Here is an 11,178-nt window from a genome sequence, read left to right on the forward strand (position 1 = left end):
ACTTTTGTACTCAATAGCCAACGCATGGCAAGAAAACCATATGCACATAATCTGACATTAAATTTTAATATTGCCAATCACTCTGTAGAATACACCTTATGGACAACATTGGTGGCCAAATAGAGACATTCCAACAATTGTTTGCCTTTGTGTCAATTTACAGAAATAAAAAATTGGTACAGTTGGATACAAAAAATAACCTACAACTACTTATAAAATAGTTAGATATATGTCCATCTAGCTAAGGTTTAGTGGCAAGTCCAACTGCTTGTTGTGAAGATAACTCAAGTTCAAATCCCGACAGGTGGGCTCTAATAAAATTTGCATCTGAGACTGGCGAAAGTCCCAGCAACCTTGACAACAAATGGATGGAGAGAAAAATTAACCAGTCCCCACTATAAGCCCAAACGTTCCTGTTTAAAAAAGAACAATTCAGTTAAAAACTCAATTATTGCAATCATTGGACTGGAAATTGTGGAGAACAAGAACAAGAAAAAAACATAACTTTATAATGAGAATATGATTTAAAAGGGGGATGACTTTCAAGTGAAGTCTTTTCCATACCATTCATTTTTTCTTTGCAAATTACACAGCTTCTTCAACTTGAGAAAGCCTGGGAATAAGATATATTTCTGCATCTATGCATCCGCCATAAACCAATCCAAGTTGAAGCCTCCATATTTCCAAAACATTCGTTGTATCTAAAATTCTAGAGTGTATTTGAAATCTACCAACTACACCAAATGGCCACCCAGAATGACACTTGTCTGCTATGTTACTCCCAATGTCTCCAAACTTTTTTGTCATAACCAAAAAAGAGGACCAAAAAAGTAGAACTAATACAAAAACTGGTAATTATTTGATTGCCACCCAGTTTTTAATCAAGGAATGAAAGGTCCACAGGATATCATCTGGAATTTGTATCTTCTAAAATCAGATATTGGACTGCTCACAGTCAGAGTTGGGCTTCTCTGTAGGAAATCAATACTAACAAAATGAAATTGGTTATTGAAATAATATATCGCAGTTCTTGCTATGAATGTTGAAACAAGCAACCTCAGAGATAGTGAGACAGTTAGTAGATGTTTGTTTCTCCATGTTGCATGTTTCTAGTTGGGCTCATTTCATCCTTTACTCTGTGTTTTTAGTTCAATGATGTGCTTCATAACAATTTGTCCAATAGGAAAATTGTAATTCAAAGTAATTTGCATCAACATATTGTTTAACCCTCCATCTCAAAACACTTTAGTAACTACTAATTGCAATGACCCTTTGTCAACCAAAGCATGTCTGCATGAAAGAATAATTTGCACTAACAAATTATTGAGCCTTCCATCTAGAAACACCTTACTCTAGCAGCTACTAATTGCAACTACCCTTTGTCAACCAAAGCATGTCTTCATGCTTCTTGCTGTGGAAACTGTTATTTTTATTGTCCGTTAAGAGGGCATCACCAATAATCCCCACATGAGCATACCCCATCTTTGAAATGATGGAAATGATTTGCATACCTCACAATAATTTCTCGATTAGCAATCTTGGCTATAAGCTTTGTTGCATTGTGGCAGTCATCACACACACGAAGGTTTTTTGTGATCCTTATAAGGGTTTCGGGGCTTGTGTGGATAAGGCCAAAAGCAATGGCCAACTTCTCGCTATGACAGTAAAGCATGTTCTCTTTGACCTCTTCTTCAACGTCATGCAACACAAAATTTGTGTTAGGCACATACCCTGCTTCTTTCATCTGCCCAGACAAGGTCTCCAACATTGCATAAATTTGATCAGACTTAGGGTGTGATCTGTCTCCTACAAGAAATTTATTGATCTGCCTATTTACATCAATCAAGCTGCATCCTGGTGACTTTTTTAGTCTTCTATTTTTCATCATTATTCTCACCTTTGTTACATCAGCCCACCTGCCAGCTGCAGCATATATGTTTGAGAGCAAAACATAGTACCCACTATTTTCTGGCTCTAAATTAAAAAGATGCCCAACCACCTTTTCTGCGAGCTCTATGTTGCCATGAATTCTACATGCACCAAGCAAGGCTCCCCAGACATCAGCATTGGGTTCTAGTGGCATCTCATTTATTAGGTTTTGAGCCTCATCAATAAGCCCAGCACGACCAAGAAGATCATCCATAAAGGCATAGTGTTTGACCCTGGGTCTGATGTGACAATCTTGAATCATGTGATCAAAATACTGCCTTACTTTGTCTACAAGCCCAACATGGCTACATACTAACAAAACTGAAACAAATGTGATATGATCAGGTTTCATGTCTACCTGTTGCATTCTGTAGAAGAGTTTAAGAGCATCTTCACCATAACCATGCATTGCATACCCTCCAATTATTTCATTCCATGAGATCACATCTCTTTCAAACATTTCATCAAGCAATTTGTTGGCATATCCTATACTCCTGCATTTCGTGTACATAGTTATAAGGGCATTCACCACCAAAATCTCCTCATCAAGTCCATTTCTGAGTACAAAATCATGAATGGTATTTCCCTATAGTAAAGCTGTGAGATGAGCACATGCCCGGAGAACATTGGAAATGGCAACATAATCATATTTCACCCCTACCTCCAGCATTTTCCGGAAAACTTCCAAAGCCTCAAAGCCATGCCCATTTTGGGCATATCCTTCAACTATCATACTCCATGTGATGACATTAGGCTTTACATTTGTTAGTTTCATTTCATAAAATAGATTCATAGCCTCATCACAACGTTCATTCTAGACATAACCAACAATCATGGGATTCCATGAAACTACATCTCTCTAGAACATGCCATCAAAAATATTGTGTGCATTAGTTATACTCTCGCATTTGGCATACATAGCTATTATAGAATTCCCCACTAAAAGGTTATGTGAAAATTTTGCTCTTCTTATGTAATCATGAACTCCCTTACCCTGCTGCAAATCCACTAGGCTCACGCACACAGGGAGAATACTAACAATTGTAACCACATCCGGTTTCACGCTTTCCATTTCCATCCGTTGAAACAATATCAAGGCATTATCCTTCTCCCCATTCTGTGCATAACCACCAATAATTGCATTCCATGAGACGACATCTATCTGAGGCATTTTGTCAAACACTTGACGTGCATACTCCACACTTTCGCATTTGGCATACATCGTCACAAGGGCATTACCCACAAACATATCAGATTCTAACCCACACCTAATTACACAGTGATGTATCTCTTTACCCTGCCATAAAGCAGAAGAGCCTAGGCTTGCACATGCCTTGAGAGCACAAGGAAATGTATACCCATCAGGTTGCAATCCATGTCTCGGCATCTCATAATAAAGCCCAAGGGCTTCTTCCCAAAATCCATTGTTGGCATACCCTCTAATCATTGAATTCCATAATAGTACATTTCGTTTAGAAATTTTGTCAAACAGTTTTCGTGCATCCGTCATACTTTCACACGCACTATACATATTCACAAGTTTGGATCTCAAATATAAACTTTGTTGTAACCCATATAACAGAATGTGATTATGAACTAACCTGCCATCTTCCAAGGCTTTCATTTCCATACAAGCTTGCAATAGATCAACATATATGTTAAATTCAATTTCTATCCTGTTCTTCCCTGTCACATGCAAAATGTCAAACGCCCCCTCCATCTTACCATCTTTACAAAGTATAGAAACTTGAGAGTTCATGAATGGAGGACTCCTGCAACCTTCTGGTTCATATTTTAGTGGTTTCGAATTGGGTTTTGTAGATTCAAGCTCACAATTTTTTCTATTTCACCATGTGGTTGTTAATTGGTATTCATCCTTCCATTTCATTAACATTGTATATACTCAATCCCATAAAATATATTTCTATTCTTCTATATCCCAAAATGATCTATCAACTTCAATGAGATCTGATACCCGAAATCCTAGGGTATCCTAAATAGGGTATTGTGCTTATTTGAATTAAAATTAATTCCTGAATAGGGTATTGTGCTTCTCTGGATAAAATTAATTCCTGCAGCTAAGGCCCTCTTCATTGCCCATTAAACACAGATTTTGTAGAGCACCACAACTGGAGAACAAGTCACATGATGACCAATCTCGAAAAAAAATCAATGCATAAAACAAAGTCTCTGAAGCAATATGAGCACAACTTCTGAAATTGACACCCAACACAGGGAGAAAAACAACGAAGATGCCAAAACTGCAACTGTAACAGATGGATGATCTCGTCCTTCTAAAACCATCTCCAGGAACAATTTTTTCATTGGCCGTCAAGACACTTGTTTATTGGCAAGAAGCTCAACAATGAGGAGGATTGTATATGCAAATTTATATAGGCTAATCAAATTGAAAACCCTAAAACACAGGGCAATTTCAACCCTAGCCTCGATTTCCAAGAATGGTAGAGGGTGAAAGAGCCCCTAACCAGTGTCATTCATGAAAATCGAGGGGATCCCCTAAGTAGGATCCCCATATTCATTAAAACTCTTGTTGCCTTTCCAGACTAGGGGATCCTCCACTGAGGTTTCTATCAAAGACTCTTCAGCATCTAGAATGTCCCTATCTAGCAAATGTTCCCTTTGACCTAGATGACTTCTTCCTTTCCTTTGATATTCAACGAGATTCCCAAGACCTTTGTTCTCCATGATTCATACGAGCTCTTGTTTCCATGATGCCACGATGCATCTTCTTACCATGATCATATCTGCAAGGACTTATAATAGGATCCTTTTGAGAGAGACACCATCTCATTCATAATGGAGATCTATTACTCCCTTTTCCTTGATCCTTTCTTTGAATTCCTTCACCCTTCTAGTGATATAGTATTGTTCTGTCTTGTCAACCTTCCCTTTCCTTTCTGCACATATTTGAGTCCTTTCAACTTGTCTTTCTCTATCCGGCATAGAGACCTCAAATTGTTGCACAAGGAAATTTCCATATCCCGAGGACACATGACATGTTGCTTATTAAGAACGTAGATGATTATTTTCATATCATCTTTCTTAGATCTCCCAAATGAGATCTCATGAAGATATTTCTTCTTTACTGCATCTCAGAGATTGCCTTTCCTAATTTTTATATATCTCTTATCTGTCTCCTTCCTTGCTACATAGAGATGAGAGGTGTTTTAAGAGTTCCTTCTCATGAGTTTAAAGGAGACATGTTCACTAACTTCCCTTCTCTATAAGGATTTTGTCAATCCCTTTTATTCCATGCAAGATAACCTATCTACCCTAAAGATCTCCTTGCATTCATGAAGTCATTTCAAAGAAAAAATGATTACAAATATTCAACTTGCATTTTCTTTAAGTGACACAGAACTCGCATTCTGTGTCATTCAAATGTATACAAATCTTCAACTGAATGTGACAGCCCTCCAAGACCAAGAACGATCCTCCAAATGCAAGAACACTTCTCCAAATGCAAGAACATCGAAGTCTGCAAGCAGAATAATGAAGATATTCATGTTGGCTCGAAAATGAATTAAATTAAATAAATGGAAGTAACGTCGGCTCAATAAAATAGTCATGACGGTTCATGAGTTTATGTTGGCTTGCATATATGGACGTAACCACTATAAATACCCATCTAGGGTCAGCGAAAATACATGAAGAAAAAATCTTGCATGCCTCTGAAACTTCACATATAGGAGCAGATCCATAGTAGGGTTTGACTACACCTCGTTTGGGTTGTAAGTGTAGTCATGATCTCATGTATATGGAGCAGGAAGGAGGAATATCAGACAAGTTTGCAGCTACGGGTGAGGACAGGATCTCGAAATATTTCTGAGACCCTTTGCATGACTGTAAGGTGCAGTTATCAGATCACTGTAATCTCAGATGGGACATGTTAAAATTGGAAACTAGGGCCAAACTCCATGTGGGTCATCTTATTTATGGCAGCTGATATTTTTCATGGATTCCTCTAATCAAGAGGTGTAGGATTGATCTAACGATCATCCGATTCTGACATGTATTCATGGAGATATGAATTTATTTGTATTTCTTGACAATTTGTCAAGGTTGGCCAGCAAGTAAAGTTGTGTTGTACACCCCTAGCTAAACCCCAACGTGGAATATAAATAGAAGAGACCTTGAGGCATTAGCTCACATCTAATCCTCACATCTCTTCTCCTTGTCATTTGGGTATACAAAGGAAACAAGGCGCATCTCTCATGTGGGAAAGAGAACGCAGCTAGGGCATCATTGTGAGAGGATGCAGTTAGGGCAGCAAGGACGCAAGAAGGTACAACAATCTTGTTTGGGGTGATTTAGGCCTGTGTTGACCAGTGTATTGCCTCCATTGACTGCGGCTTTGTGTGGGTAGCCTCTCCTAGGCTAGGGATTTCTTGCGTTGACTTACTGGAGAGCTGATTTGGGACAACATTGATTGGTTAGGGCTGGTTGTAGTATGTTGTAGCATTAACTGTTGTTTTAACCATATTACGTTGACTGTTTTGGGCTGCTTTCACTATTGTTTGAGACTGAGTTCTCCTAGGTTGTCTTGGACACATTTGGAAGCTGATTGATCACCCTTGCTATTATTGTTCAAGGGTTTCATTACTGTTGTTGTAAATCATAGATTTGTGATATTGTACTCTCTCTCTCTACTGAATTATTGAAGAATATATAAGAATTGATCAAAGGGTTTCCCCGAATTGGGGTTTGTCCCTAGATAGCGCCACATCTTGTGTCGCTTGTCTTGGCTTGTCTTTTGTTGTTTTCATTTATGTTCTATAAGGCTTTATTTTCATGTTAATGTGATTTCTATACTGGAAATTAACATTGGGCTAATAAGAAGAATTGAAGTAAACTTCTCTTAAGCATAGAAAATACCATAATTTAACATGGTATCAGAGCTAAGGTGAAGAAAAAGCCCAAGAAAGAGCAAGAGCAATCACCGAAGACAGTTGGAAAATGTCAAAAGGCTTCATGGGTTCCTCATCACACTTCCCCGCCGAAGACAAGTTCCATGAGAAGTCTAACTATCATGGATGGAAGATGTCTCTTGATCTAACATTGGAAGAGCATGAAGTATTAGACCATGTGAGAGGCCGAATTACGGAGCCTTCATCAAATGCACCGGCTACTACAAGGAACAAGTACACTAAGGGTGAAGTCAAAGCGAAGAAGATCATCCAGGACTCTATTGACAAGCATCTGGTGGCCTACGTTTCTGAGTTGAACACCTCCAAGGAGATCTACGATAGACTGGTAAGCTTGTTTAAAGTTAGTGATGCAAATCAAGTTTTGTTCCTCAAAGATAAGCTGAAGGATATTAAGAAGGCCAAGGATGAGGATATTCAATCCTACTGCTTAGGGATCACTGAGCTCAAGAATGATCTCCTATCGATTGGAGAAGTCATTGCTGACAGGGAACTAACTATCACTACTCTTGGAGGGCTCCCATCCAAATGGTATGTTATGAAACCAACTTACAAAAAGATAGAAAAGATATATCAACGCCTTAGAAAAAAGCCTCTTCGAGGGGACAACCTCCTTTACATTACACAAATGAACAATTCTTGGATGATTCAAATGACAAAACCTCCTTTCTATATATAGGAGTCTAAGGGGTCATAATATAACCAAGCTGACCTAACAATAATAATATAAAGGCACAAAAATAACAATAGAGGGATTCTATGGGGCACAATAATAACAATATGGGGACAACAGGGGCACAACAATAATACTAAGGGATACAACGACAATAGTAATGGGGGGATCACTAGTATTATAGGGACCTAACATGCCCCTATCCTTCAAAAAAGTGTTGTCCTCAACGCTTGAGTAGTTTAGGATGATTCTGTATAAAATTCTCATCCTCCCATGTGGAATCTTCGACGGATAAGTTCTTCCACTTGATGAGATACTCTGAAATTGATCAATTTCGTAGCTGTTGAGTTCTTGTTTCTATGACTGCTTTCGGTTCCAATATAATTTTTCCTTCCTCGTCAAGTTCTAGCAATATTGTTTGAACTGGGAGCTTGTCGCCTATAACCTTTTTTAAACATGAAACATGGAAAAATGGGTGCACTCGAGAAGCTGCAGGAAGCTCCAATTTGTATGCCATAGTACCAATCTTTTGCAACACCTTGTACGTACCATAATACTTTGGTGATAATTTATTATCCTTCTTAGCTTGCTTGAGGGACATTTTTTTATATGTTTGTAGCCGTAGGAATACCCAGTCACCTACATCAAAACTTCTTTCACTGTGATGTTGATATGCCTGTTGTTTCATTCTATTCTGCGCCAACGTGAGGTTATCATTTAAGAGTTGGAGAACTTGTTGTTGATGCTCAATGTGATGTTCCACTGCTTAAACATTAGAATTTTCTCTTAAATATGATGTGATGGATGGTGGATGATATTCATAAAGTGCCATAAATGGGGTCATTTTTGCTACAGAATGGAAGGAAGTGTTATACCACCATTCAGTCAGAGGCAACCATTTGACCCATTGTGTCTATTTATCATATATAAAGCAACGAAGATATCCTTCCAAACATTTGTTTACTATCTCAGTTTGCCCATCAGGTTGAGGATGATAAGATGAGCTATGAGCTAACTGAGTACCGAGATAAGAAAATAATTTTGTCCAAAAATTTCAAGTGAAAATGGGATCTCTGTCGCTTACAATAATCTTTGTGTTTCCATGTAGCTTTTGAATTGTTTTCATAAATGTAGTAGAAACTGTACTAGATTTAAATGGATGTGATAATGCACAAAAGTGTGCATACTTGGCAAGTCTGTAAACTACCACCATGATAACACTCTTTCCTTCGGACTTGGGTAAACCTGTGATAAATCCATTGAAACCTCCTCCCAACATTGGCTTGGAATGGATAAAGGTTGTAATAGACATGGGGTCTTAATTGTTTCAACTTTATTTTGTTTGCAAACCAAACATTCCACCACAAACTTTTGAATATCTGATTTAAGGCCATCCCAGAAAAATTCCTTCTTAACCCTATGGTAAGTTTTTAAAAATACTGAGTGCCCTCGTAAGGGAGAAGTGTGCAATTCCATAAGAATCTTTTGCTTGAGTTGGGAATTCCTACATAGGTATAAGCGATCTTTGTACCATAATGAATCATTTTTCCAGCTAAATGTATCAGATCTACTGGAATCTTGTTGTAACTTTTGAACTACTGGAATCTTGTTGTAACTTTTGAATGAGTGCCCACACTTCTTCGTCATTCTTCCATTCCTCCCTTGCTTCATTTATCCAATCTAGTTGGATAATAGAAATGGTGCACAAAACGCTTCTACATCCTCATCCTTTCTTGAGAGTGCATCTGCCACAACATTTTGCTTCCATTTTTTGTATATGATTTCAAAGTCATAACCCAACATCTTTGTGACCCATTTTTGTTGCTCTTTAGAGGATAATCTTTGTTCTAAAAAGTATTTAAGACTATCATGATCTGTTTTTACCTTGAAGTGTCTTCCCATTAGGTAGGGTCGCCATTTCTTAAGTGCATGTAGTATTGCTAACATTTCCTTCTCATAAATAGCTTTCTGTAAATACTTTCCCTTGATTGGATGACTTTTGAAAGAAATGGGTTTTTCATCTTGCATTAAAACAACACCAATTCCATTTCCAGAAGCATCACATTCCACAATAAAGGTTTTTGTGAAGTCCAACGTAGCTAAGACCGGTACTTGGCACATTGCCTCTTTAAGATGTTCAAAGGCCTTTGTTGCTTCTGGAGTCCATGAAAATGCACCTTTCTTCAATAATGTTGTTAGAGGTGTTGCTATTCTCCCATAATTCTTAACAAATTTGTGATAATATCCTGTCAACCCGAGAAATCCTCGTAGATCCTTTATGGATGTGGGGATCTTCCATTCCTTAATGGCTTTAATTTTGCTAGGGTCCACCTTAACACCTTCATGAGATACAATATGACCCAGATATTCCACCTCTTGTACTCTAAAGAAACATTTCGATCTTTTTTCATATAGTTGTTTCTCCTCCAATAGTTTGAGCACCATGTCAACATGTTCAACATGATCCTTCCAAGACTTGCTGTAGATTAGTATATCATCAAAAAATACTAACACAAGTTTTCTAAGGAAGGGTTTGAAAATGGAATTCATCAATTCTTGAAATGTAGAAGGTGCATTGGTAAGGCCAAAAGGCATGAACAAAAATTCATAATGACCCTCATGAGTTCTAAATGTCGTTTTCAGAATATCTTCAGTCTTCATTCTGATTTGATGATATCTTGAACGAAGATCCAATTTGGTGAAGTAAATTGATCCATGTAATTCATCTAATAATTCATCAATGACAAGAATGCGAAATTTATCTTTAATAGTGAGCTTGTTGAGCTCCCTATAATCCGGACACATGCGCCATGATCCATCCTTCTTGTGCACCAATACTACTGGAGCAGAGAAAGAACTTTGACTAGGTTGAATTATACCAACCTCTAGCATTTCTACAACCATACATTTAATTTCACGCTTTTGGGCATAGGGATATCTGTACGGACTAGTGTTTGGAGGAACACTTCCTGGAATCAAATGAATAGCATGATCATGATCACGAAGAGGTGGGAGACCTTTGTGATTCTCAAATACCTTGGATTGATTGTCCAAGACTTTTTGGAGATCCAAAGAAATAGATGATTTCGATGTGGGAACCTCTAGCGAACATAATTGTGCAATTACACCTCGTTGTTCCTTCTTTAGAAGCTTTGCCATACTGTTAGAGCTGATTATCTTTCCTGGTTTCCCTGCAATACCCCTTGATTCAACTTCCTTTCCTTCTGTAGAAAATTTCATGAAAAGTTCTTGAAAATTAAAAGCTATTGTACCCAAGGATTGTACCCATTGGACTCCTAGTACAACATCAGCACCACCCATTGGAATGGAAAGAATTGGGCTATTCAATACATATTCAACCATGGATAGCTTGATATTATGGCACTTTCCAGAGAAATGTATGGTTCCTCCACTTGTAACCATCACTTGACACTCTGGTGCTGCATATAGGAAGCAATTCAATTCCTTTGCTATCTTACAATGAATAAAATTATGGGTACTTCCCGAATCAATCAACACTATTACCTTTTTCTTCTTGATATGTCCTTCTATCTTGATAGTTTGAGGAGTAGTAATTCCAGTCAATGCATTACAAGATATGATCGGATTCATTTCTTCTTTATCTAGGGT

At 37.9% G+C, this 11,178-nt stretch overlaps 2 pseudogenes; both read right to left on the bottom strand.

The window, feature by feature from the left end:
• Nucleotides 1-241: 241 nt before the first annotated feature.
• Nucleotides 242-2,440, bottom strand: LOC149161062 (pentatricopeptide repeat-containing protein At4g02750 pseudogene; annotated as a pseudogene).
• Nucleotides 2,441-2,788: 348 nt separating this feature from the next.
• Nucleotides 2,789-3,649, bottom strand: LOC149161063 (putative pentatricopeptide repeat-containing protein At3g13770, mitochondrial pseudogene; annotated as a pseudogene).
• Nucleotides 3,650-11,178: the final 7,529 nt, after the last annotated feature.

The sequence above is a fragment of the Pinus tabuliformis genome, chromosome 5_2 (assembly GCF_031772625.1).
Source record: "Pinus tabuliformis cultivar Carrire ecotype Pingquan chromosome 5_2, CPIR1, whole genome shotgun sequence".
Lineage (NCBI taxonomy): Eukaryota > Viridiplantae > Streptophyta > Pinopsida > Pinales > Pinaceae > Pinus > Pinus tabuliformis.